This window comes from Puntigrus tetrazona, chromosome 2 (assembly GCF_018831695.1).
Source record: "Puntigrus tetrazona isolate hp1 chromosome 2, ASM1883169v1, whole genome shotgun sequence".
NCBI lineage: Eukaryota > Metazoa > Chordata > Actinopteri > Cypriniformes > Cyprinidae > Puntigrus > Puntigrus tetrazona.
Genome location: NC_056700.1, coordinates 8,758,743 through 8,782,627, shown reverse-complemented (window position 1 = coordinate 8,782,627; position 23,885 = coordinate 8,758,743). Strand labels below are relative to the sequence as shown.

The 23,885-nt window shown below is 39.5% G+C and overlaps 1 long non-coding RNA gene across 1 annotated transcript; it reads right to left on the bottom strand.

Annotated features, from left to right (window-relative positions):
- Window positions 1-17,176: 17,176 nt before the first annotated feature.
- Window positions 17,177-19,789, bottom strand: LOC122356731. Its single transcript, XR_006252375.1, has 2 exons — window positions 19,353-19,789; window positions 17,177-18,447 (listed from the first exon to the last, which is right to left on the bottom strand). It is a non-coding gene; the product is annotated as an uncharacterized LOC122356731 (long non-coding RNA).
- Between the last annotated feature and the right edge of the window lie 4,096 nt (window positions 19,790-23,885).

Sequence of the window (23,885 nt, the reverse complement as noted above, 5' to 3'; positions counted from 1 at the left end):
TGCACTTCTAATGTAAATGCCTCTGATACAAGATATGTCATTTTTAGCTTTAATGCTCAATGCAGCAAAAACACGCTGAAATAGAAATTGGTCCCAGGAGAGCAAAACATAACGTGACTGATAGTTTCAATCATTACAACTAAATGTGACATTGTTTTGAGCTTGAGGGTGACTGGAAGCATGTAAACCCATCCTAAATGTTCACTGTACAGTGGCTTTAGCCATGCACTTGGCAAAAAGAACACTAGTGCACTGATGACCTCCCAATTCAGCCTACCGTACAGTGATGATATAATGTGACAGTAATCCAATTTTTTGTTATAAGCGTGGAAATCTGTTGTTCTTACTTCCGGAACAAGTTCAAGTGAACCAGCCTCGCCATCCAGTTAATCTGGCCTACCACTCACTACTCTTTTGTTTGTGGCAGTCCACTATTTCAATGACGTCCCAGCTTTGAAGCTCAGCTCCTGGTCGTCCATGGTGACGCGGTCCCATAGTTTCTCCGCAACACACGCTGCCATCACTGATCAGCTATTGAGACAGAAGATGAAGGCAATGACAAAACATTCCTGTATAACTGTAAATGATCATATAAATGCAGAAACTACATTAACATGAGTATAAAAGCAGATATTTATGTAAATGAAAAGTTCTAACTTTTTAATCATGGTTGCATTTCATTTTAATTGCTTAACTTCATATATGTGACTAGTATATGGAATTTTTTACACTTTGTTTGTTCTTTGCTTTTATTACACATTTTACAGCAACATGCAGTTTACATTGAGAAATATCAAATATTATAGACTTCATTAGTTAGAATAGTGTGTTAAACTATGCAACAGTATTGTATAAGTTTTGTATGACATTTGTAATAGATTCTATAAATAATCTCAAGCAGCAAAATTCCTTATAAATTCCGACAGATCAAATTATTTGTCAGTGCCTCAATTCATCACTTCAGTAGTGTTAATGTAGATTGACAAATGCTTAATAAAATATATAGAGTATTAAATGTTTAATGTAAAATCTACATAGTTAAATATAGGTCATTATTATTTCATTATATTCAGGCGTAAATAATGCGTTGATAAGTTATTGTTACATTTGGCTGATGTATGTGCTGATTTACCTAAAAGTTATTGTTTTGGTTCACCTAAATGTAATAATGTAAAGTTTATTCCCGGTTTTCAATTATACTAAAATTATACTAATGTAATAATTAATAATATCTTATATATATATATATATATATATATATATATATATATGCTAAAGGAATTTTTTTTGCCTTACTACAATCCAAAAATTACATATAATCTTTTTTTTTTCTTTTTTTAAATACTTTGTAACAACACAGAGCATTCCAGTTTCACTGCCTGTTTTAGTATCCCAAAGGCATAATGTGTTATCATGCAATCGATGTACAACCCTTCATTCTGTGCACCAACCAAAACCAAAATGCAAATGTATCACTGGAGAAAGAATTACAATAAATGAAGGCTTTTCTGTCTGCAGTCTGCTTTTTCCTGAGTGGTCATTTTAAGTTTCCGCTTTCTGCTTGCAAGGATTGATTTGGCAAAGTAAACAAAAACGTGTAATGTATTGCCATACTGTTCAGCTGCATACAGAGAAAATGAAGTAAGAAATCCTGGCAAGCTTAACAGCTCCATCAAACCATCTCTGCTGCACAGCTAAACGTGATCTATCGGTGCTGATGCCAAATAATCACACTCTCTGTTTCTGTCCATAGTTTGTGCTCACAGTGCCGACATGGACTGAAGGCTGAATATACACCCCCTGAATGCAGAGCCCAGCATTCTCATCACCACCTGGCAGCTGTGCTCTATGTACCCTGTTGCCTAGCGACACACCCACATACTTTCTTCCATGTGCCTCCTCTTCACGGCCTGTGAGTTACAGCTTCTTGGTTTGTTCAAAGATGATCAGAAACAGCCCCTGGCACATATTGAGATAAACATAAAAACTAATGAAAATCTTGAATGGTCATGAGCAAAGGTTTTTAAAATTAGTCTTGATGTTCTAGTTTGCAAATATTTCCGGAGAATACCATTTTGCTGAGATAGCAAACCATGCCAGGTTCATTGGTTGATTTTCCATATTTATTCCTCACCAAGACACTATGCCGCCTACTACTAAACTGCAACCCCACTTATAACGCGTGGCTTGCTTTCTACCAGTGTGGACCTCTTTTTTGCTTACCAGTGGAAGGATTGTGCAGACCACTCTGGAACGAGGTCTAGTATAAAAGAAAGCCCTCACATAGGCCAAAACAGATTTATTGTGTTCGTTAGTCGGAATCTGTGCATATACATCCATAAATTTGACAGTTACACAACAAAACAAGCACAGCTCATTCAAAGACTCCCACACAAACACCCAAACTTCTACCTACAGAAGCAGACAAAAACGTCTGAAGATGCTCCTCAGATGGCTTCAAAAGATGAAATCAAAGCCTGACCCCTAGAAGCCACTCTCAAGAGTGGTTACTGCATGGTAAATAACAACATCACTGCCATCCCAGCATATCACTTCTGGCTGAACGCTTCGCTCAACCTCACACACACACAGTCGCACCCATTCCGGTTACCTGCACTGTGATGTCTGCATCCTGAAAACCCATCCACGGGTGAGCGCTGTGAGGGACCAACTTTCTCCTCCTCCTCCTCCTCCTCGCCTGCGTCTCGCCACCCCCCCTCGCTTCTTTCTTCTTCACTGCGGCTGCGCTTCTACTGGAAGGCCAGCAGGAACATCAGCACTACGCTGATGATGACCAGCAACATCATGATGACCGAATACCACCACCTTCTGGGCCTCAGGCCGAGGTTGTAATCGCAACAGGAAGTGAGCCATGCCTCTGCCGAGACGCCGTCGCTGCTGGCCTCCACGAGCCATGGCGCCCGGAAGCCCGCCGCTTAAGAGGTCTGTACGCCGAACGCCGATGGCACACGGTTTGCCGGGTCGATCCACTCAGTGTTCTCGTGAAACGCGGGGAGGGGGAAGAGCCTCCACGTCCCACAGTTACCTGCTCACTTCCTTTCCGCTTCCTCTCGCTCTTTCTCTCTTTCTCTCGCGTGCACGCTTATCTTCCTCCTCTCGTCCCTCACTCCCTTTGATCTTTCCTCGCACGCACTGCTGATGTCAGGAGCAGGGGTGGATGTGTCTCTCCGCCTCCATGTATATTCTTCTCTCCTTCTGTGCTATTTTAGCCCTTCCTGTCTGTTTTTCTCCTTCCACGCCCCTTCACTGCTCTCCCTCGTTCCCCTCGTCCTCGTCCTCTACCGCTCCGCTTTTTAAACGCACGGCCAGCACTCCCCTGGATCTGATTAACGCACTTGAAATTCTTCTCTTTTCACCGTCCCTTTGCAAAATGCAAAGCTGAGGCGGAAATGGTTGCTGCATCTATGCTTATGGCTCCTAGCAAAACCATCCATCCATCTCCCTGAATTGACTTCTGTTTTGCTCCTGTTTTTTTTTTTTTTTTTTTTCTTCATCCTTCCCAGCCAATCGGTTATGGTAAAGCTGTGAAGCGTATCCAGGATACCAGAGTAGCGGAGGCTGGCTTTAGCGGCAGAAGAGGGGAGGCAGCGTGGTGGGGAGGAATGCGAGAGAATGCAGGCCTAACACATCCTTTCTATCCTAGAGCTTCTCCATTGGCCGAGCCGGCTGGGCCTGTCAACCGCACTTCCCCGTGTAAAAGCGAGCACGTCCAAGCTTCGTCTTTCTCGCTGCAGTGCTACAGTGGATGGTAATGCTGCTGGAGATATTAATTAAAGACTGCATGAGGTGCCAAACACCTCTTGAGCTTATTTCTGACCAGGGTCGGTGCCAGTGAGGTAGGATTAACGCCAGTCATCCTCACTCTGTCTGCCGTTCCCGTGCATCAATTTGTGCACAGCTAACGGGATTAGTGAACCTCTCAGATTCCCATTAACCTGCTGTTCTCTCTCTCTTTCTCTCTCTCTCTCTCTCTCTCACTCTCTCTCGGCCGCAGAGCCCCATCCCCACTGTCACAGTGTCACACAGCGACGATACTTCCTCTTAAATCAGCTGCTGTGCCTTGTCGACACACAAGCCAAAACAATTTATCATTCTCCCCAACACTGAAACAAGCTGTTTTCTTTACTGAAAATATATTTCTAACATGAGAACTCTCGGATGATTTAAAGCATAGTTACCGAATGATGGCAACGTTACTATATTTGGTCTTTAAGCGGAATAGAGCGTTGCTGCTGTTTGTGAGATTATTGCTGTTTCTGTAAAGGAAGCATAAGAACTTGCTACTGCCAATTACATATTACGCCAATATGGTGCCTGCAGAGTATTTCAGACTGCTGCCACAAGTATCATATATAATAAACTGCAGATCTGTATACAGGTGGAGCTGGGAGGTGGAGTGTTTCAGATCAAATCTGAATGTGCATGTGCACTAGTGATCGCTAACCAGCCATTTAAATGTAAAGCAGTAAGCTCAATGGCTGCGTGCGCAACATGAACCATTCAGCTTGAACAATCAGTATTTTTGGCTATCTTTTTTTCTTAAATATCTTTGAAACAATATGAATTGAAGCAAAATAAATGTGCAAACAAAATAAGTTTTTTTATTTACATGTTCTTTACTCCTTTATTACTTATTTTCTAAAAGTGTATTCTTTTTCAGTCAAACCATTTCATTTTGATCTATTGTATTTTCAAAATGCATTTTATTAATTTAACTGCATGCATTTCATCTGTATATTAGGTTTATTTTGTGCAATTTTTGAGCTTGTAATTTTAAAAAAAAATCTGTATCTTTCCTATATGGGACATATAACCAGACTTCTAGTCATTATGTCCAGTGCACAAAAATTAGCCCAAAACCAGCCCAAAAATTAAACCGGGACAGAGCCGAGATAGGCTCCTTGTAGCACACATCTTTCAGTGGGTTTCTCCAGTAAAGCCACCCAGGCTAAATATTATGTTATTAGAAAAGTTTTGGATATGAAAAACAACCTGCTTTTATTCATGTCTGCCAATTACTAGAAATCCAGCTTCATTATAATATTCATCACTCTAACGGCCAGCAAAGGTCTCTAAACATTAACTAAGATTTTCTCTTAATAAATTCTTAATTAATGTGCAGCGATTACCACAACTAATAAGATAGTCAAGTTTACTATTGATTAGAATATGGTTTATGTAGAATATGTGCCTAGTAAGCACCAACATACAGCCAACATGTTAATATAATAAGTATGCCAGAGAGAAATGGCTACCATGCTAGTGTTACCATATGTTTTGCAGTAAACTAGGCTTACCATTGGTGCTCGCCTAGTTGCCTGGAATCTCTCTCTCCCGCGGTATTTTCCCCCCACAACTTGAATCTGAAGTAAACTATTATTTCAGGCTGGAAAACACTGATCCTAAAGCTTTTTCTGTTGGTTTCCAAACCTTAAACTGAAGGAGGGTTATATTCCTGTGGCTAAATATGCCTTAGGTACCTTCTTTATACTAAAGCCAGATTTCCCAGTGAAAAATGATTATGGTTACGAATGAAGATAATCAGATTATCTATGTCTGTGAAAGTAATTTTAACAGTCCAGTCCAACACTCAGGTGTTCTTCATGTGTTTGAACAACAGTAATAAGTGATGCCTTACTTAGGTCCCTATTATTTTCATTTTGCTCATTTATTATTTATTATACATACTATACCATAACAGAAGGGTTAAAACAACAACAAGAGTATCAGCACAGAGCTTTCTCAGTGCACACCAAGTCATCTCATGAGGCCCGGCTGTTGATTAGGATTTTTCTTGCTGTTTCTAACTAAAATGCTGAATTGAGTTACAGAAATGACATCTGGAAAATGATACCAAACAGTCATAAACCAAACTCTGACACTCTGCATATATCTCTCTGAAATTCTTTTGTAGATAACAGCATCTTTCCTACACATCTGATTCATCTTCAGTCATGCTGAAGATGATGGGAAAAGGGCAGTGGCAGCAGGTCATTCTGCTGGTCTCAGGCCTCAGGAGAGAAACAGATGGGTAGTAGTCTATTAAAAACAGTAACTGAATTCCAGCATTGCCAAAAGACTGAACTGAGAGCACAGCTACATACTATACTTTCTAGTGGTGCCTGTCAGTCATTTTTTTATATAAAAACAGTGTTTGTTTTAGTTCATACAGGCCACAAACAGTCTGTAGGTCGTTTTGCTCATTTATGGCCAGCTGTTCTCTCTCTCCCTCCTGGGTGTCCGGACCGGTTGGAGGCTATGCAAACTCATTGTACACAGGTCATCTTCACTCCCCACCTCATCCACAAGGCCACTGACTTATCCTGTGGTCCATCAGGTTACACCAAAGCTGAAAAGTAAAGCACAAAAACTGCATCATGCACTGCAAAAAACCAAAAAAACCTATCTCTGCAACATTTGGGGTGTAGTTCAATGTATATCTGGCACTTATATTTCTACAATATGACTATGGAATTTAGAGTGAGGTAAATGGGCTTCATGACTGAACCAAATTTCTTAAAAATATATCTTAAAATGCAATAAAAGGTAATGACTAGCCGTGCGGATCTCCCAAATGGTGCTTTCTCTGACTATGACACTCCACTCTGTGTGGAATAAAATGGCTTTTTTCTAGGCCAGGTAGATTCCACACAGAGTCCAATATGAGGTGAAAGTACGCCCAGATAAAATAAAATGAAATGAAATTAAATGGGAATGGAATAAAAATTCAATAAAATATTAAGAGATTATTATTGTTATGCTTTCTAAAAACTTTTTGAACTATATATCTATAATACTCTACTAGTGGGCTGGAAAAAGACTTCACACAAAGTAAATATTTAGGGGCAGAGATATTTGTAAAGCATTCTTCCCTTAAGCAAAAATGACATTCTAAAAGCTAATTTTATGTTACAAAACAATCTGTGTATTTATAATTTTAAAAGCATCTTTGTATAAATAACAATAAAAACAACCTGCTATGTGACCATGATATGAGCATTTTAAATATGCCAGATGTGTTTTCATTTATTAGATCAAGACTAATTTTGAAGCATACATATTTATTTTCTTATTTTCTTTTTTTATTGTTTTTGTTTCAAAGCCCAGATTTAGTCTCTGTGCAACTGATCTCACAGCCAATCACAGATGAGAAGATTCAAATGTTTACCACAGGAGCCTCTGTGGTTACGCAAACCATTTCCCAGCCAGGAAATTTAATGACTCTCCACTTGTATGGCCACACTTGATAAGAGCATTAACTAATTAATTAGCAGTTGAAGATTTGATTAGCTGCATCTTATTAACAGTTGGCTGATACATACTGAGAGAAGATGGCTCACGCACCACAAAGATCAACATACCATTACAATGGGATGGCCAAACTTGTACATCGGTTTCTCACTACGTAAAGTGCTTGCGTCTCTCATTTTTTACAGTGATTCTAAAGACACATCTTCAGACCTTTTTAATGCACTATCCACTGTCGCATAAACACAAATAAACATCTGTCCTACAGTTCATTTGTGCTTTATGGTCAAGCTAGATCTCTGTGTCTTGTGTAGCAACAATAGCTTGAAGCTAAATCTGTACCAGTAACAGTACAAACAGGAAAACCAATAATGAAGAGCAACAGAAAAGTCTCCTGCATCGTGTGACTCGTTTAATAAAAACAAAGTGCTGTTGTCTGGCAGCTTCTGAATCTCTTCTACTTAGTATTTTGCTAACATTTCCTTTAAAAAGTGACCGAAGCACTTGTCACCAGAACTGAAAACAGGTCTAGGCATTAAAACAAAGCTTTCTTAACAAAGCAGTGGTTTCAAGATTGTTAGCAGACACTCAAGGGAACCATAACAACAAGCTTGCAGTTAAGAGTTTCTTTCACTTTTGAGTCAACAGCGTGACTAAACTGCTCCAATAAAACTCCCTGTGAGATGCTTTATTGGCTCCACAGTGTATGCATTAATGTGCTCTTTCATGTGTTAGCTAAGCCTCGAAACACTGGGAACACTCTCTGCCAGTTGTAGCTGGCTGGGCTTCTCTTTATCTTCTACCGTGATTGTGTTATTATTTATTAAAGTGGTGCAAAGTAAAACCAGTGAGTGAGAGTAGACTCACCCAAGTTAATTTCTCTTCTTCCTGTCTCATTTCATAATAAATGGATGGAAGAGTAGGTCGATTCAAATTTACACCCCTGAAAGATCCATTGTTCTGCGTGATGCATGAGAGGATTGGGTCCGCGAAATCTGTGGTAAATGAGAATACTGCTTTGAATCTTGAAGATGTGCAATTGAGGAATGTAATTGAATGGCATAGAGATTCGGCGCCTGAGAGAGGCTTCAGTGTCAAAAATTCAAACTGCTGAAATGGATCTTAAAGGGGAAAACGCATCTCTAAAAAACACCGTAGCTTTGAAGTCACATACAAAAAGCTGTCTGTGTTACGTAGAAAATTTATCTGGTAATCCTGTTATGGATCTTTTATGTAGGTTAATTGTAAAGCCGTGGGATTGATTAGGAGAGGATAGCATCGCCGCAATCAAATCAGTCCTGATTTGTTTATAGGCTGTTAAAGTGGGGCTCAAAGTATGGTACAACACGACAGCACATGTCAGCAGAGTTCAGCATTTCCCACAACCACATGGGCTGATGATATCAAATATAGTTCACTCAGAGCCTGGAGTCAGACGGTCACAGTGGGGTAACCCAAACAATCCTGTCTAGGACAGCCCCCAAAACTGCGTTCATGTGAAACAAAGGGAATGTTTTGATTGTAATATTGCTCTTGGATTTAAAACAGAACAGAACAGGGTTTTAGTTTTGCTTTCCAATACATTTGGAGGATGAAATATTATAGGTTCAGTACACACTTAGCTCAATAAACAGCACTTGTAGAAATAATGTTGATTAAGCTACAAAATGTATTTTTGAACCATCCCTTCTTTTCTTGAAGCACAATGGAAGTAAATGGGGCTAATCCATTAAAAATACGCACTATTGTACAAGTATAGCTAGAATAAGATTTTAGTAAACAAGTCGTTTCTGTGACAAAACATCTGACTTAAATGACTACACAATGCATAAAACTTTTAAAAGAATATCAATCAATAGCTTGAATCGTTATTTAACTAAAGGTTGTAATTAATATATACTAAATGCAGTCTAAAAAGTTCTGCTTTCTGAGTATATATACAGTATATATAAACTCTAGTATGCAGTCTAGAATCAGTCTGAAAAGCACATAGACTGTAACCATCCACGCACCTAAGAGTGTTAACTTCCGTGTATGTTTTATCCAGTTTACTATGTTAAGGTGTCCCATGCATGAACACACACAAACATATACATCTTTATGTGTGATTCTTGATCAGCTGAGGTAATATAAGGAGTTGATCAAACAGGCAGGACTGTGAATGCGCACTGACCTGCTTCCCTTATAAGTCCACATCCTCAGATAAAGTCACCCGACCGCATAAATTCACCTCTGAGCCATGCACACGTAAGACTTACATTCAGCCTAATCCACATGCACTTTAAGATTAAGACCTAGTTCCTAAAACTTCAATAATAACGATCAACAAAACAATCAAAAGTGCATAAGTTAGCAGCAAACTAAAAGACATAAAAAATTGAGAGAAGACAGGAAGTCTCATATCCATTTACCTAATAACGTTCATAATGCTGCAGATTAGTTTTACAAACCCCATTACAGAATAATGCCTTGTCAAAAATTACAATACTTTCATAGAAGTTGATTTACTATCAGCTAAGTCAACGAGAGGTCATTCACCTCAAAAAAAACAACATATAGGCAAGTTTTTTCTTTCTTGACTCAATACCTGCATTTTAGAGGTTATACTGCTCTTAGAAGCCACGCTTATATATATAATGTATGTATAATGTATAATGTGCATTATGGTTCTGTCCCAAATGGCTCACTTTATGTGGAGTTGTGGTCTTGTAACCTTTGTAACTATCTTGTAACCTCAAACCCATCCATAAAATCCAACAATGCTGCAGGGTGTCCCATTAATGATTTTAAATGGTTGCTCATGATAGCACCATTTGTGGAAATAAAGCATTATCCACACTGGGACTTCACAAAGGTTAACTACTCAACACTACTGCATTACATCATTCAAAAGTATGTATTCAGAGAGGGACAAAAAGGGCTGAGGGCATGATGTGTGACAACACAGTAAAGTACCTACTTAAAAATATAGTTCACTCAAAATGTATAAATCTGTCGCAACACTGGACTTCAACAACAAAACAACTGGGAGATATTATTAGCAAAATATAAGCTTTAAGTGTTATATAGCAGAACGTCAGTTTACGTGATTAATTGAAGACAAGGGTTACTCCAAAGTGTTACTCCACCCCAAAATAAAAATTTTGTTAACCCCATGTTGTTCCAAACCCGTAAATGCTTTGTTCATCTCACGGAACACAACTTGAAATATTCTTGATAAAAATCTGTGACTGTCCCATTGACTGCCAAACAATTGCCCCTGTCCAGGTTCAGAAAAGTTTGAAAGACATCATCAGAGAAAAGTCCAACCGCCATCAGTGGTTCAATATTTTATGAATCTAAGAGAATACTTTATGTACAGGAAATATTTTTGATTTTGATTTTGATGTTATTTCTATTGATTGCACACTTTTCCTAACAGAGTTCAATCAATGCACCAATGTTTCTTTTTCTATTTCTTTTTCGTGTGAGTGCGACAGAGTTCACAATGCAGGCAAACTCAGTGTAATAGACTTTAAAGAGCTGTTTTAGAAGCTGGGTTTGAGTGGCACAGAGATCAATGTAGATCTATAAGCCCAAAGGGGCTCTTCTAGAGAAAAAACTCATCAGCTCATGTGTTCACATGCCTGACTCTGTTTTAACACTCCAAAGGTGTCCTACATTAGACAGCATCAAATCGATCAGATGAGTGCTTCCTTGTCATTATAAATGTCTTTATTTTTAATCTTTGATGAGTGAAACAGTTGGACTATGACAGCAGCACCAGTAACTGTTAATGTACATTAACTTTGATAAACCATATGCAGGTGTACTGCAGCATCTGAAACAAATGTGTGAGACAAGGAGCTCCGCCTCTATAACAGCAACATGTGTCTGATTCAAATTCAGATCAGAGCTCTGAGCAGCAAAACGTCCCCGAGCTGTCAAAACCTGCCAGGAGTAATGATGCTGCGTTTAAGTAACCCAAACACATTAACCACTGCATTACAATGTAAAAAACTCACAAACCACTGATCTCACTACCCACATATTGTTGAAATCAGAGCTGCAGGACCCGAGGCATATCGGCAAATGTCCATTTGCACATGTAGCCTACTTTCGTGAGATGGCTTTAATGAGAGTTTCTCCGAACGCTAGTGGCTCATGGCTAATCCTCAAATGAAAATAAAGCACACGGGTCAGCTCGACCAATGTGAATTCGTGAAATGATTGTACGGCAGGCAACAACACAGATGGAGCAAAAAAAAAAAGAAAATCAGCTAAGCAAGCAGTGAATTTGCTTCATTTTCAAACATATGTGCTGATATTTGCACACACCACATTATGAGGTTAGCATGGACAAATGCAGCAGTTCTGTGTCATGAAACCAGGCAACGTCTGCATCAGCAAAGGAAAGTTTATTTTTGGAGTTCACACAAGAATGAAATAACCTTATACAGGTTGTTCCAAACCTGTACTAGAATTTTACAGTTGTTGAAATCCATTGACTTGCATATTTCATATACTATATAAATCAATGGCTACCAGTACCAGTTTAGGTACCAACATTCTTCAAAGTATCTTCTTTATTGTTCAACTGGATTGATAAGAAGACGAAATGTTTCTTGAGCACCAAAGAGCAAATTAGAAATGATTCTGAAGGATCACATGACACTTCAGAATTACTTTGGTGTTAGTTTAGTTTAGTTGAACATATAAAAAAGGTAAACTAAACTGAATGAATACAGATGAAAAGGCAGCTATAGCAAGCTATAAATGAATGAATGAAAGAACACAACAGCTTATACTTACGTCTGAACTGACACAGACTATATATTTAAAGGGAAAAATGAAGCTAGCTAATCAGTTCGCCGCAGATAAGCACTCATGATGAAGAGTTATGCTAAGAGTGTCTGACCAAAGAAAGATAGCGCGTGAGTTACAGATAAGATCCTGACTGAAAAACATTCAGCCCAGTGGAGTCTGACATTCCCTGTGTATCAGAGAAGAGACAGCCGGCCCTGTGAGGAATCTTCACGTCACATCCAGTCAAAGAGTATTAAACTCACTCCACGCCAGAGTCATCTGACAAATGTTTGCTGTGAATCTGACATCCAAAATAAGAGCCTGCTACAATAATGGGTCAGTTTATCCTATTAGTTGACTTTTGAAATATAACTGACTGGAATTGCCACTTGAGACAGTTCTAAAAAAGTTTATACACACACCTGATTCCACATGAACTGAATTACAGAATTATATTGTAATACACTACCAAAGTTAGTTTGTTCTATTGATCAGCTAGGACATTTTAAATAAAAAAGTATCAGTATAGATGCTTATCAAGTTAAAATGTGCACATTTATTTATTATTAAATCAAAAATGTATTATTAAAACAAAAATATTAAGCAGCACAAATGTTCTTAACATTTACAATGACGAAATGTACCAAATCGGGACATTAGAATGATTTTTGAAGGATTACATGACACTGAAGACAGGAGTATTTGCTGCTGCAATTTGCCATCAAAAAAATTGTGAATTTCTAAAAAGCCAGCTAAATTTTTAAACAGTACTGTACCGCATGTAAAACGGTATCAGTATCAGACACAATACACATGCAAATTTAGATTGGATAAAACAATCTCTAAAAGTGACTCGAACTAATTTCATGAGAAGAAGCAGCCGTTAGGGCCTGTGCTAGAGTTAGAAAGGAGCAGCCTGTGCCTAGCACAGCTCAGCTGGGCGGTCCTGCTGGTGCCTGTCTGAAAACAGACTTGAGGAACTGATAAGGTGTACTCACTACAAACACGCACACATCATTAACTGACAAATTAAAGCTGCATGATATTCCTCACTTTAAGTTAGTTTAAGTTTAAGTTAGGACAGTTTGATGGACTCCAGGCAGAGTGACGAGAGTGGTTGAGGAATTCTGGGTAAAGTGTTGCTCAGACAGTAAACAGAGAGCTGAGGTTAACATGGAGGGCATCAAAGGATCAATTCTGCAGTCAAAAAATGAATAATTGCTTTATTATTAAATACCTAAATATAAATTTTATTTAGTTAAAAATATGAGATTGGTTTATATATCTACTACATATTTATATATTTACTCATATATAAACCCATCTACTGTGTATTCTTGTTTCATTTTTTTATGACTGACAATCACATTACTTTTATTAGTTTATGTTAATGCTGTGTAATAGAGATTATTGCATTCATGTGCAATTGATATAAATAATCTTTTAGACCCAAATACCTTTTTAGTGTATAATCAATTGCTTGCTATTTTTATGCATGGATTTGAAAGATATTTGCATATACAGTAAAACACTTCAAAGCTTAGACCAGTGTATTAAAAGCCACAGAAGCCCTGATTTAATTTTATATAAATGGGTCACCTTTTATTGTTAACATCAATTGAACCAAAAAGCTAAAGTTTAGGAGTACACTAACCTCAAATATAACACATATGGAATAAAAGCTATTAAACTAGTTATTATTAACTGAAAACATTACCATTTCAGCAAATATACAATGATAATATGCAAACTATTAAACTAATTAAACTACATTATCAATGGAACTCTAATGGTCAATCCTGTTTTTGCCCTTTCCTTTTGTTTTTTTATTTTCTTTATTTATCTTTTGATAAATTTTCTCACCCTCAAGCAGCGAAACTTCAGCCTTTACCCTCATTTGACTTCCTGGCAGACTGATGCCAACGCCACAGAGGTCTGGAACAGTAATCTGCATAGACTGCAGATTATTACTAACCCCGAAAACAGGATCAAAGTTTATTAAATGACCCAAACAGAGGGAGGAGTGTCTGGAATCTCTCCATGAGCTCACACAAAATGAAAATATGCCACAATGATTTCACAGCAGTGATGATGTCTCCCTCTGTGCTGTGGCTATGAGGGATGGAATTAGAGTGGGAACGTGACATCCTGACCTCGGTGAAATTAAGGCTGAGGTTTTCTCACCTGTGTCATCCTATAAGATCTGCTACTCTAAAATAGCTACAGTTTTAAGAATCGCTAAGGTAGAACATAGCCATAGAAAGTTGCCTTTGAGCCGTCTGGTTCAACAAAGTGCGATCTGTTGGAGAGCTGAGGCGTTGACACAATGGTGAGAATTCCTCCGGTCAGTGCTGTGGTACTCTAGGGCCGTGTGGGCCTCTGCTCATTGCGACTGTGGATGTAGCATCACACTGCAGTGCCATTTCACCCACAGACTGAGCAAAAAATACCTCAAAAGGGAAGCAACTGAGTCACTGTGGATACGGCAACAGACACTGTGTATAGTAACAGTGATGACACAAAGCTGATAGAGTTCAGCCTGATGCCATAGGTAATGGAGGTAACGCTTACTTAAAGCCTTTAATGTATAATGCATTATACATGTATTCGTAATGTACTTTATAATGCATTCGATGTTTTCATATCTGTGACCAAAGTTAAAATCCATTATAATATTTGAAGGTTTGTTTGTCATGTTTTAATGCATTATACTTTCTAAAGATGTAACAATGAATAGATACAAGTATTATAATGTAGTATAACTGTGGTTACGGTTACTCATATAATTATATAGTGTATTATAAGCTGCATTACAGTGCATAATATACAAAGGCATTAAGGGTTACACAAATCTCTTAAATCATTCCTAAAAATATGATTTGCAGTTATGAGTTATGTTATAGAGTTATGAGTGGTTTTACTGTGTTGCTCATGCGGTTGCTAGGGTGTTTTTTTTTTTGTGGCTCGGGTTCCTCCTGCAGCACAAGTATATGGGATTTTCTCATGGTTTATTTCTTGCCAAGTGACAATCATAAGTCTGAATTCTCTGAATTCTTCACCTCTTTTCAACAGGTCACATGATTTGAGCTATTATTCTTGTGAGCAGCACAAATGGTATGAAGCAAAGCGATACATTTGGGCAGTATTTATAAGGACGATTATGATTCTTTACCTTTACTCTAAAGAACGATATACTGTAGCCATCTTAAGAACTCCAGAGTTCTTCACTGAACTTGAAATGCTGAAAAGAACCATTAAAGAACCTTTATTTCTAAGAGAAATGCTGAAATCCTGTACAGATGTAGCCCTCATTTGAATATCTATTTAGAGGACTTAACACTCCTAACGGCCTTTGGCAAATACATATATATTCTATATATATATATATAGAAAAGAGAGAGAGAGAAAGAGCATTCTGTGCCTGAAGCAGGCTATCATACCGTAAAGTTGTATGGCTGTTGTAAAGGTGTGAATGAAACACCATCTGTCTTAGCGCTGTCAGTTGTGATAGGGCCTGAGGGGCTGCAGACCCCCCGTCCCGTCTACACGTTAAACAGATTAGCAGAGCAATTCTTGGATTATGAAAAGCAAAGGCGTAGTGGAATTCATTTGGTTGAATTAAACATTGAATGTCATTCGGTTTCTTGAGGAATGATCATTTATGAGGATTAAGCAATGAGTGTTCATTTAGAACTTCAGACTCGTTCTCTATCACTTGACCCGGCTTACACTGGGCGGTCACAAGATTCTGCAATCAAGACAAAATAGCCCGCAGGGAAAATACGGACAGAAACGCATCTGCTTCTTTTCCAGCGTGGAAACTCAAGACTTTAATGAAAGTGCTTTTGAGAAGAACTGAGACTTTCTATTTCTGGCTCTGAGACAAGTGAGAAGTGGTCGTGCATTTCACACAAGAAATGAAAGCAGAAGACAAGAGGATTTGCAGAAGCACGATATGTTGATGGGTGGCGGTGGTGACACATCCTGTGAGACTATTTCTACTGCGTGTCGCCGTTTCTATACCGCATATATACTTGCAGGCGTCCTTGACATGTGAAACTGCGAGAATAGCCGTTCGTGGTATTAAATGTGTCAAGGAGCATGCATTAACCTGATGCATGTAGAAAGCATGCTACCTATAGTACTGTTCAAAAGCTGGGGCTCAGCAAGATGATGTTCTTGAAAGAAGTCTTGCATGCTTATGCTTTAACAAAATACAGTAAAAACTAAAAACTACAATATTATGGCAGTTTTCTCACCTTCTCTTCCTCCCAAATCTGCTGGCCTAATAACCGTTACAGTTTTCAGCATTTATCGCACTATAATAACTGTTAATATATATTAAAATGCAATTTATTCCTCTGATGGCAAAGCTGAATTTCCTAAAACCTTTAATGTCATATGATCCTTCAGAAATCATTCTGATATGACGATCTGGTGCTCAAGAAACATTTCTTAATAATATCACTGTTGACAACTGTCGTGTTGCTTAATATTTTTGTGGAAATTATGATATAAATTTTCAAGGATTCTTTATTAATGAATAGAAATTTTAAAACATAACATAAATATTTACTGGCACTTTTTTAATTTACTGCATATTTACAGGAGTTTAAAAATCATATAAACATCCTTTTTACAATGGGTTAATATAATTTGTGTAGACTACAATGAAAATACTAATTTTGTGATTGTTTTTTGTTTGATCTTTTTGTTGTTTATATTCTATTCTATGGTTTGTAAATCATTTTAGTATACTTGTGTTCTGTTTAGTACAAACCTAGGGTTAAATGGATGATTTATCAGACTCAAGTCAAATCATGGCAAATCATGAAAGCCCATTTAGCAGAAGTCTAAATTAAGGAGCCAAATTGTTTGGTGTTTCAAGTACAACAGGGTTAATGGTTATGACTGCATACATAAAGCATGGCAAAACTTCTTTGGTTAAGAAGCATAAGGGGCAAAACCCAAAAGTGAATGACAGGGCTCATCAAACACTAAGAATGACTGTGTCCAAACAACACAACAAATTCTAAAAGTGACATCAAACCTAAATATTCACCTTCAAAACCATCATTCTTTAAAAAAATGACCAAAAGGAACTTTGAAAAAACAACATCCATGAAAGAGCAGCAAATTATAACTTTTATCACAGAAATTAGTGATAAAATGTGAAAAATATGGTGTCATGATCATAAAGCCTAGACATCTGGAGCACTCAGATGAACTTCCCCAGCTTAATCACCTGACTTGATTATTGTCAACCACTGTGGGCAGTTTTGGAAAGAAAAGTGAGTAGCCAGTTCCCTCCTCCAACATCTCTAGGCAACTGGCAGATGTTCTGATAAACCACATTCAACCGGGGACTATTCAAAGGTTCTATGAATCTATTCTAAGACAGTTGGAAACTGTATTAAAGGCAAATGGTACAAAATATCTTAATAATAAAATATTCCCTATTTCCCAGGTGCTGTGTCTTGGTTTGGATTTTATTGTAAAATGCATTAAAAATACTGTAAGTGTCTAAATACCTTTTGAGGTCGCCATATTATAAAAAAAAACTAAAATTAGTAGCATGTTGTGATAACGCTGTTTTTGACTAGACAGTTGTTAAGTTTAGGTATTGGGTGGTCATGCAGAATATGTGATTTGTGAGTAGACCTACTAATACAACAATAGGCATTCTAATAAGCATCCGGTTAATAATGATAATAGGTCGCTAAAGTGTTACCTTTTAAAAGTAAACTAGATATAGACTGTCACAGTATTCTGAGGTATCCTGCACCAGCTAAGCAAATGCCACTGAGACAAACGGAAATGCTAATGGCTAGCTTTCTCGAGATATTACAGTATATACTGTGGACCTCCCAGTCAGTAATTACACTAAAAACCAGTTCTTGTTGGCCCACACTAGAATAGAGAGTCTATCAGTTTAGTGAATGAGTTCTGCGTGTCCAGTCTGGCTTGAACCCAAACCATTTCTGTCTGGTGATGCCGAGAAAGAGCCTTGGGATTTGTGCATAAACAAACTCTCATCAAACACTTCTAATGTTCAAACTTACAAAGATCCAGTTCGACACGTTTCTCACATGTCACTCCTGTTTTTTTTTTCTTCGGACTGTTCTACGATCAGCTATATGAGCGCTGTAATGAGGTCAGCGGACCGTGACGAGGTGACAGCGCTGTTTGAAATGTCTGTAGCTATTGCCCCCGGCTCACAGTGCACCATTTATTTCCCTCCATCACAGGAAAAGTCACATCCCATCTCTCTTAGGACAAAGCAGAAAATGAGAAAAACATCCAAATTGCAGCTGACGTGGGTAGCGGTGGCCGTTTGTGACATCAGTGCTACCTTGGCTGACGGTCATTGGCTTGTCTGTCACCATGCCAACCCTGGGAAAAGATAATGAGACCAAAATACTGCTCAAACTGGCATCTCATCCCATTATAAATCACTCGTTTTACTATACGACTATGGGTAGTGCCAGCACAGAGGGAGAGTTGCTCTATTCTTAGAAAGGAAACCTGAAGAATTTGTGCTAATCGATATATCGGCTCTGTTAACAGAGGCAAAAGGGGCAGTGTTGCTTTCCCCTTCAAATATTTTTAACACAACCTGTGCTTTCACTAGCGCTGTGCCGAATACAACTCTGCATTTTCACACAAATGCTGACATGACACTGCCACGCTGTTTAACATCACATAGGTGCAGGCTAATTTTGCACGTTAACATCCTGGAAGGGAATACGTGTAGCTCCTAAACGAAGAGAAAGCTGTCACTTGGCTCCCAAGCAATCCATCTATATCTACAATACACATTGGCTCACTTGACAGAGGCTTCCACAACATTACCACTTAACCAATTACGAGCCAGCAGGAACATAGATCAATAGATGACATCCGTGACAGTAATGCAATAACCTAAGCGAGATGCAGACGGTAAAGAGAGTGGCATCTTCATTCAACGGCAGGCGTCTCGATTCCCACATCGCCACCTCGATTTCCGACTCGTGTTGCTTCTATACATGTTGACTGGTCAGAAGGCGAACTCCTGTTGCTTTGACACGCGAACCGCATGAGCGACGTGTTTACATTTGCATAGAGACAGTGGCTCTTTCAGCTACCTCTTTTTTGGCCATCAAGGGCTCAAGACAATGCCATCACATTGACCAAAAGCCTGCAATACAATGAACAAGAGCTGTCACAAGAACCTCACAGAGGCAGAACGTCACCCGCTGCATGAGTGTCAACTGACGTCAAGCTCGAAATCGCTGCTCCGAAGGTAAAGAGAGTCTTACCGTTGGTGGAGTGAAGGCTCTCCAGACTCCAGTAATGGGACATGACCCCTCGCACTGCTCTAACCCCTCCGGCCAGTCCCAGAGCGGGGCTACAGTCTGAGTCAAAGCCAGGTGACTGCTCTGAGTTGCCACCACTGCAGCCACCTCCTGCCAGCGGGACGCCCACCTCACCGGCACTGTGCTGGGTGCGCATGTGGACGCACAGCTAGAAAAAGAAGGGTGGCGTCGCTTTGGCAGGTGTCGGGTCCAAAGCGCGTCTCCGAGGCTCGAGTGTGCGGCGTAGCCTCAGCCTCCTCTGTCATTCCTCACTCGCTCTCCTGCTCTTTTACTTTCACTCTTGGATGCACAGTCTCAAAGAGCTCACAGCTCAACACAGACGCCCAGACACACAATCAGCCTTCTCTCTCTCTCTCTCTCTCTCTCTCTCTCGAGCACAACCATACAGTCACAGGCTGGCATCATTGGGGATCCTTTGGGGAGGAGGACTCATACGACTCACATGGCTCGATGCGAAAAGCATGGTCTGGCGCTGAAACAGACCGCCTTCCCCTCCCTTCTGGTCCCCTTGAGCTCCCCTCCTCCACTGTTAAAGCCAAGCTGTTAGTAAACCAAAAGACAGCGCCTGGAGAGAGCACTAGCGATGTTGAGAGTCGCAAACACCTTCTAAGAATTTAACCCATAATTAGCTGAGATCGTATTAATGACGAGGGCAACATTTTTTGCAATTTATCAAAAATAAAAGCCCAGGCATGCTCGCGCAGTACGCTGATGTGATACCAAAGGATGTGATTTTGCACAGAAATGGACAGGATCTCTGCAAACTAAGAATAGAAAGGAATGCGGCTGGTGTGAAGACTTTCTCATCAGACTCTGAACTTAAGAATCTTGACTTGTGTGAACCCTTGCAGCTGTGACCACACTTTATATAACATGGGAGCTGGATCCGGAACAAAGATAAAATTCAGCGGAACATTCCCTACATTCTTGTATGTGACAGGTCAGACAAGCCACTGGTTAAGATCAGGGGTTTTCAAATTCGTCTTGGGGGCCCCCCCAGGGGGTCCCAAATTGGTTTGTGGAAAAGTTAAGTAAAAAAAACTGTGCAAAAATTAACAACTGCATAATATTAAGAATAATTATTATTAGTGTTGTTAGTAGTAATAGTATTAACGTAATTTAATAAGTCATTATTATAAAAATAAATATAAAGATGCACAACACTGAGAATTTGAAAATAATAATAATAATGAGCATTATTTATTTATTTAGTTATTTATTTATTTGAGGTAATTATTATTCTTATTAAAACTTATAGTAGTAGTAGCAGCAGCAACATTTTATTTATTATTATTTTCAATGTTATATTTATAATAATTAGTGGTGCTTGCCTTTTAAGGCAAAGCACACTATTACTATTCCTCATACTTATTAGTGGTGCTTGCCTTTCAAGGCAAAGCACACTATTACTATTGCTCATACTTATTCTTATTAGTGGTGCTTGCCTTTCAAGGCGAAGCACACTATTACTATTCCTCATACTTATTCTTACTTATTATAGATTCCACTCAAATTTCGGCGCGTAACTAGTCCCGCAGTTTTTGCCACACACCCCTGAAACGGGCGTCAAATCGTGCGGGGTATTGTGGAAAGATGTGCTATGACTTTTATAAGCGATCGGGCGTACGATTTTCGTACACCGGGCGAAAAATCGGGCGAAAAATCCCATAGACGTAACATTGCGACCGACTTTGACGGATCGTAACGCAGAGCGAGAATATCGCACAAACTTGTAAATCACCAGATTTGAAGACTTTATCAAGCTGAGCGAGAACATACCACACAGTGGGGTATAAGTTTTACCCCTGGGGGGCAAGAGACCCCCAAAGTTGCCCCATTGACATAGTATGGTGAGGGAAAAATGCACATGTGTTTTTCCTACTATGGTAATTTACGTAGGAATTTCGCAAATCTAAATAACTTTGCATTAAAATGTCATGGAGACGTGGGGGTGGGCTCGTTTTACTCAGCTAACCAATCAAAGTCTCTGGATGGCTTTGAAGGTGTCAAGCCACGCCCTAGCAACCATTTAGAGCACCCTAGCAACAGATCCCATAGACTGCCATTATAATGGTTCAGATGGGTATCTTTGGATCAGAGCGTCATAGAGACATGGGGGTGGGCTCGTTTGAGTCGGGGCAGCAAACGGCCAATCATGAACTACCTCAGCTGTTCATAGCCACGCCCTAGCAACCTTTATCGAGGACCTTAGCAACCAAAATCTTAAACAAAACTTACATATCTTCAAAACAGAACGTCACAGACACATGGGGGTGGGCTTGTTTGATTCTGGGTAGCAAACAGCCAATCCTGAGTCACCATAGACATCTCCTATCCATGCCTTAGCAACCATTATCAAACACCCTAGCAACGTTTTAGCAAGACCTATATCTTTGCATCAGAACATCGTAGCGACATGTTAGTCATGCTAGCGACATGCTAGTCACTTGCTAATTATGCTGGAAACATGCTAGTGACATGCTAGTCATGCTAGCGAAATGCTAGTCACTTGCTAATCATGCTAGAAACATGCTAACGACATGCTAGTCATGCTAGAGACATGCTAGTCACTTTGCTAATCATGCTAAAAACATGCTAGCGACATGCTAGTCATGCTAATGCGACATGCTAGTCACTTGCTAATCATGCTAAAAACATGCCAGCGACATGCTAGTCATGCTTAGTGAAATGCTAGTCACTTGCTAATCATGCTAAAAACATCTTTAGCGACATGCTTAGTCATGCTAGCGACATCTTTAGTCACTTCTGCTAATAATGCTAAAAACATGCTAGTGACATGCTAGTCATCTTAGCGACATGCTAGTCACTTGCTAATAATGCTAAAAACATCTTTGGCGACATCTTTAGTCATGCTTGCGACATGCTAGCCACTTTGCTAATCATGCTAAAAACATGCTAGGCGACATGCTTAGTCATGCTAGCGACATGCTAGTCACTTGCTAATCATGCTAAAACATGCTGGCGACATGCTAGTCATCTTAGCGACATGCTAGTCACTTTGCTAATCATGCTAAAAACATGCTTGGCGACATGCTAGTCATGCTGGCGACATGCTAGTCTCTTGCTAATCATGCTAGAAACATGCTAGCGACATGCTAGTCACTTTGCTAATCATGCTAAAAACATGCTAGCGACATGCTAGTCATGCAACCGAATGGAGAGTTTTGCCACGGCAAGCACCACTCACATTTTCTTCAGGAAATGTACTTTCTAGTTAGTGGTGCTTGCCTTTCAAGGCAAAGCACACTATTACTATTCCTCATACTTATTCTTACTTATTATTAGTGGTGCTTGCCTTTCAAGGCAAAGCACACTATTACTATTCCTCATACTTATTCTTACTTATTATTATTATAGATTCCGTCACGATTTTTTGCGCGTAACTAGTCCGCAGTTTTTACCACACACCCTGAAACGGGCGTCAAATCGATGCGAGGGTATTGTGGAAAGATGTGCTATGACTTTTATAAGCGATCGGGCGTCGATTTTCGTGACACCGGGCGAAAAATCGCGAAAAATCCCATAGACTTAACATTGCGCCAAACTTTGTGGATCGTGAAGAGAGATGCGAGAATATCGCACAAACTTGTAAATCACCAGATTTGAAGACTTTATCAAGCTGAGCGAGAACATACCACACAGTGGGGTAAAGTTTTACCCTGGGGGCAAGAGACCTCCAAACTTTTTACTATGGTGAGGGTCAAACTGCACATGTGTTTTTCCTACTATGGTAATTTACATAGGAATTTTGCAAATCAATATAACTTTGCATTAAAATGTCATAGAGACGTGGGGTGGGCTCGTTTTACTCAGCGAACCAATCAAAGTCTCTGAATCACTATGAAGGTGTCAAGCCACGCCCTAGCAACCATTTAGAGCGCCCTAGCAACAGATTCCATAGACTGCCATTATAATGGTTCAGATGGGTATCTTTGGATCAGAGCGTCATAGAGACATGGGGGTGGGCTCGTTTGACTCCGGGCAGCAAACGGCCAATCATGAAGTACTTCAGCTGTTCGTAGCCACGCCCTAGCAACCATTATCGATGACCTTAGCAACCAAAATCCAAACTCGCATATCTTCAAAACAGAACGTCACAGAGACATGGGGGTGGGTGCGATTGACTCAGGGCAGCAAACGGCCAATCCTGAGTCACCATAGACATCTCCTATCCACGCCTTAGCAACCATTATCAAACACCCTAGCAACCCCAACTCAAAGCGGGCATATCTTTAAATCCGAACGTCTATAGAGACATGGGGTTGGTTTATATCATTCATAGTGACAAGCGTGTGTATCATCATTGTCAGCTACCAAGCTGCTTCCTAGCAACCAACCAATTTACCCTAGCAACCGAGGGCGAGTTTTGCCACGGCAAGCACCACTCACATTTTCTTCAGGAAATGTACTTTCTAGTTATTATTATTATTATAGATTCGGACAAATTTCGCGCGT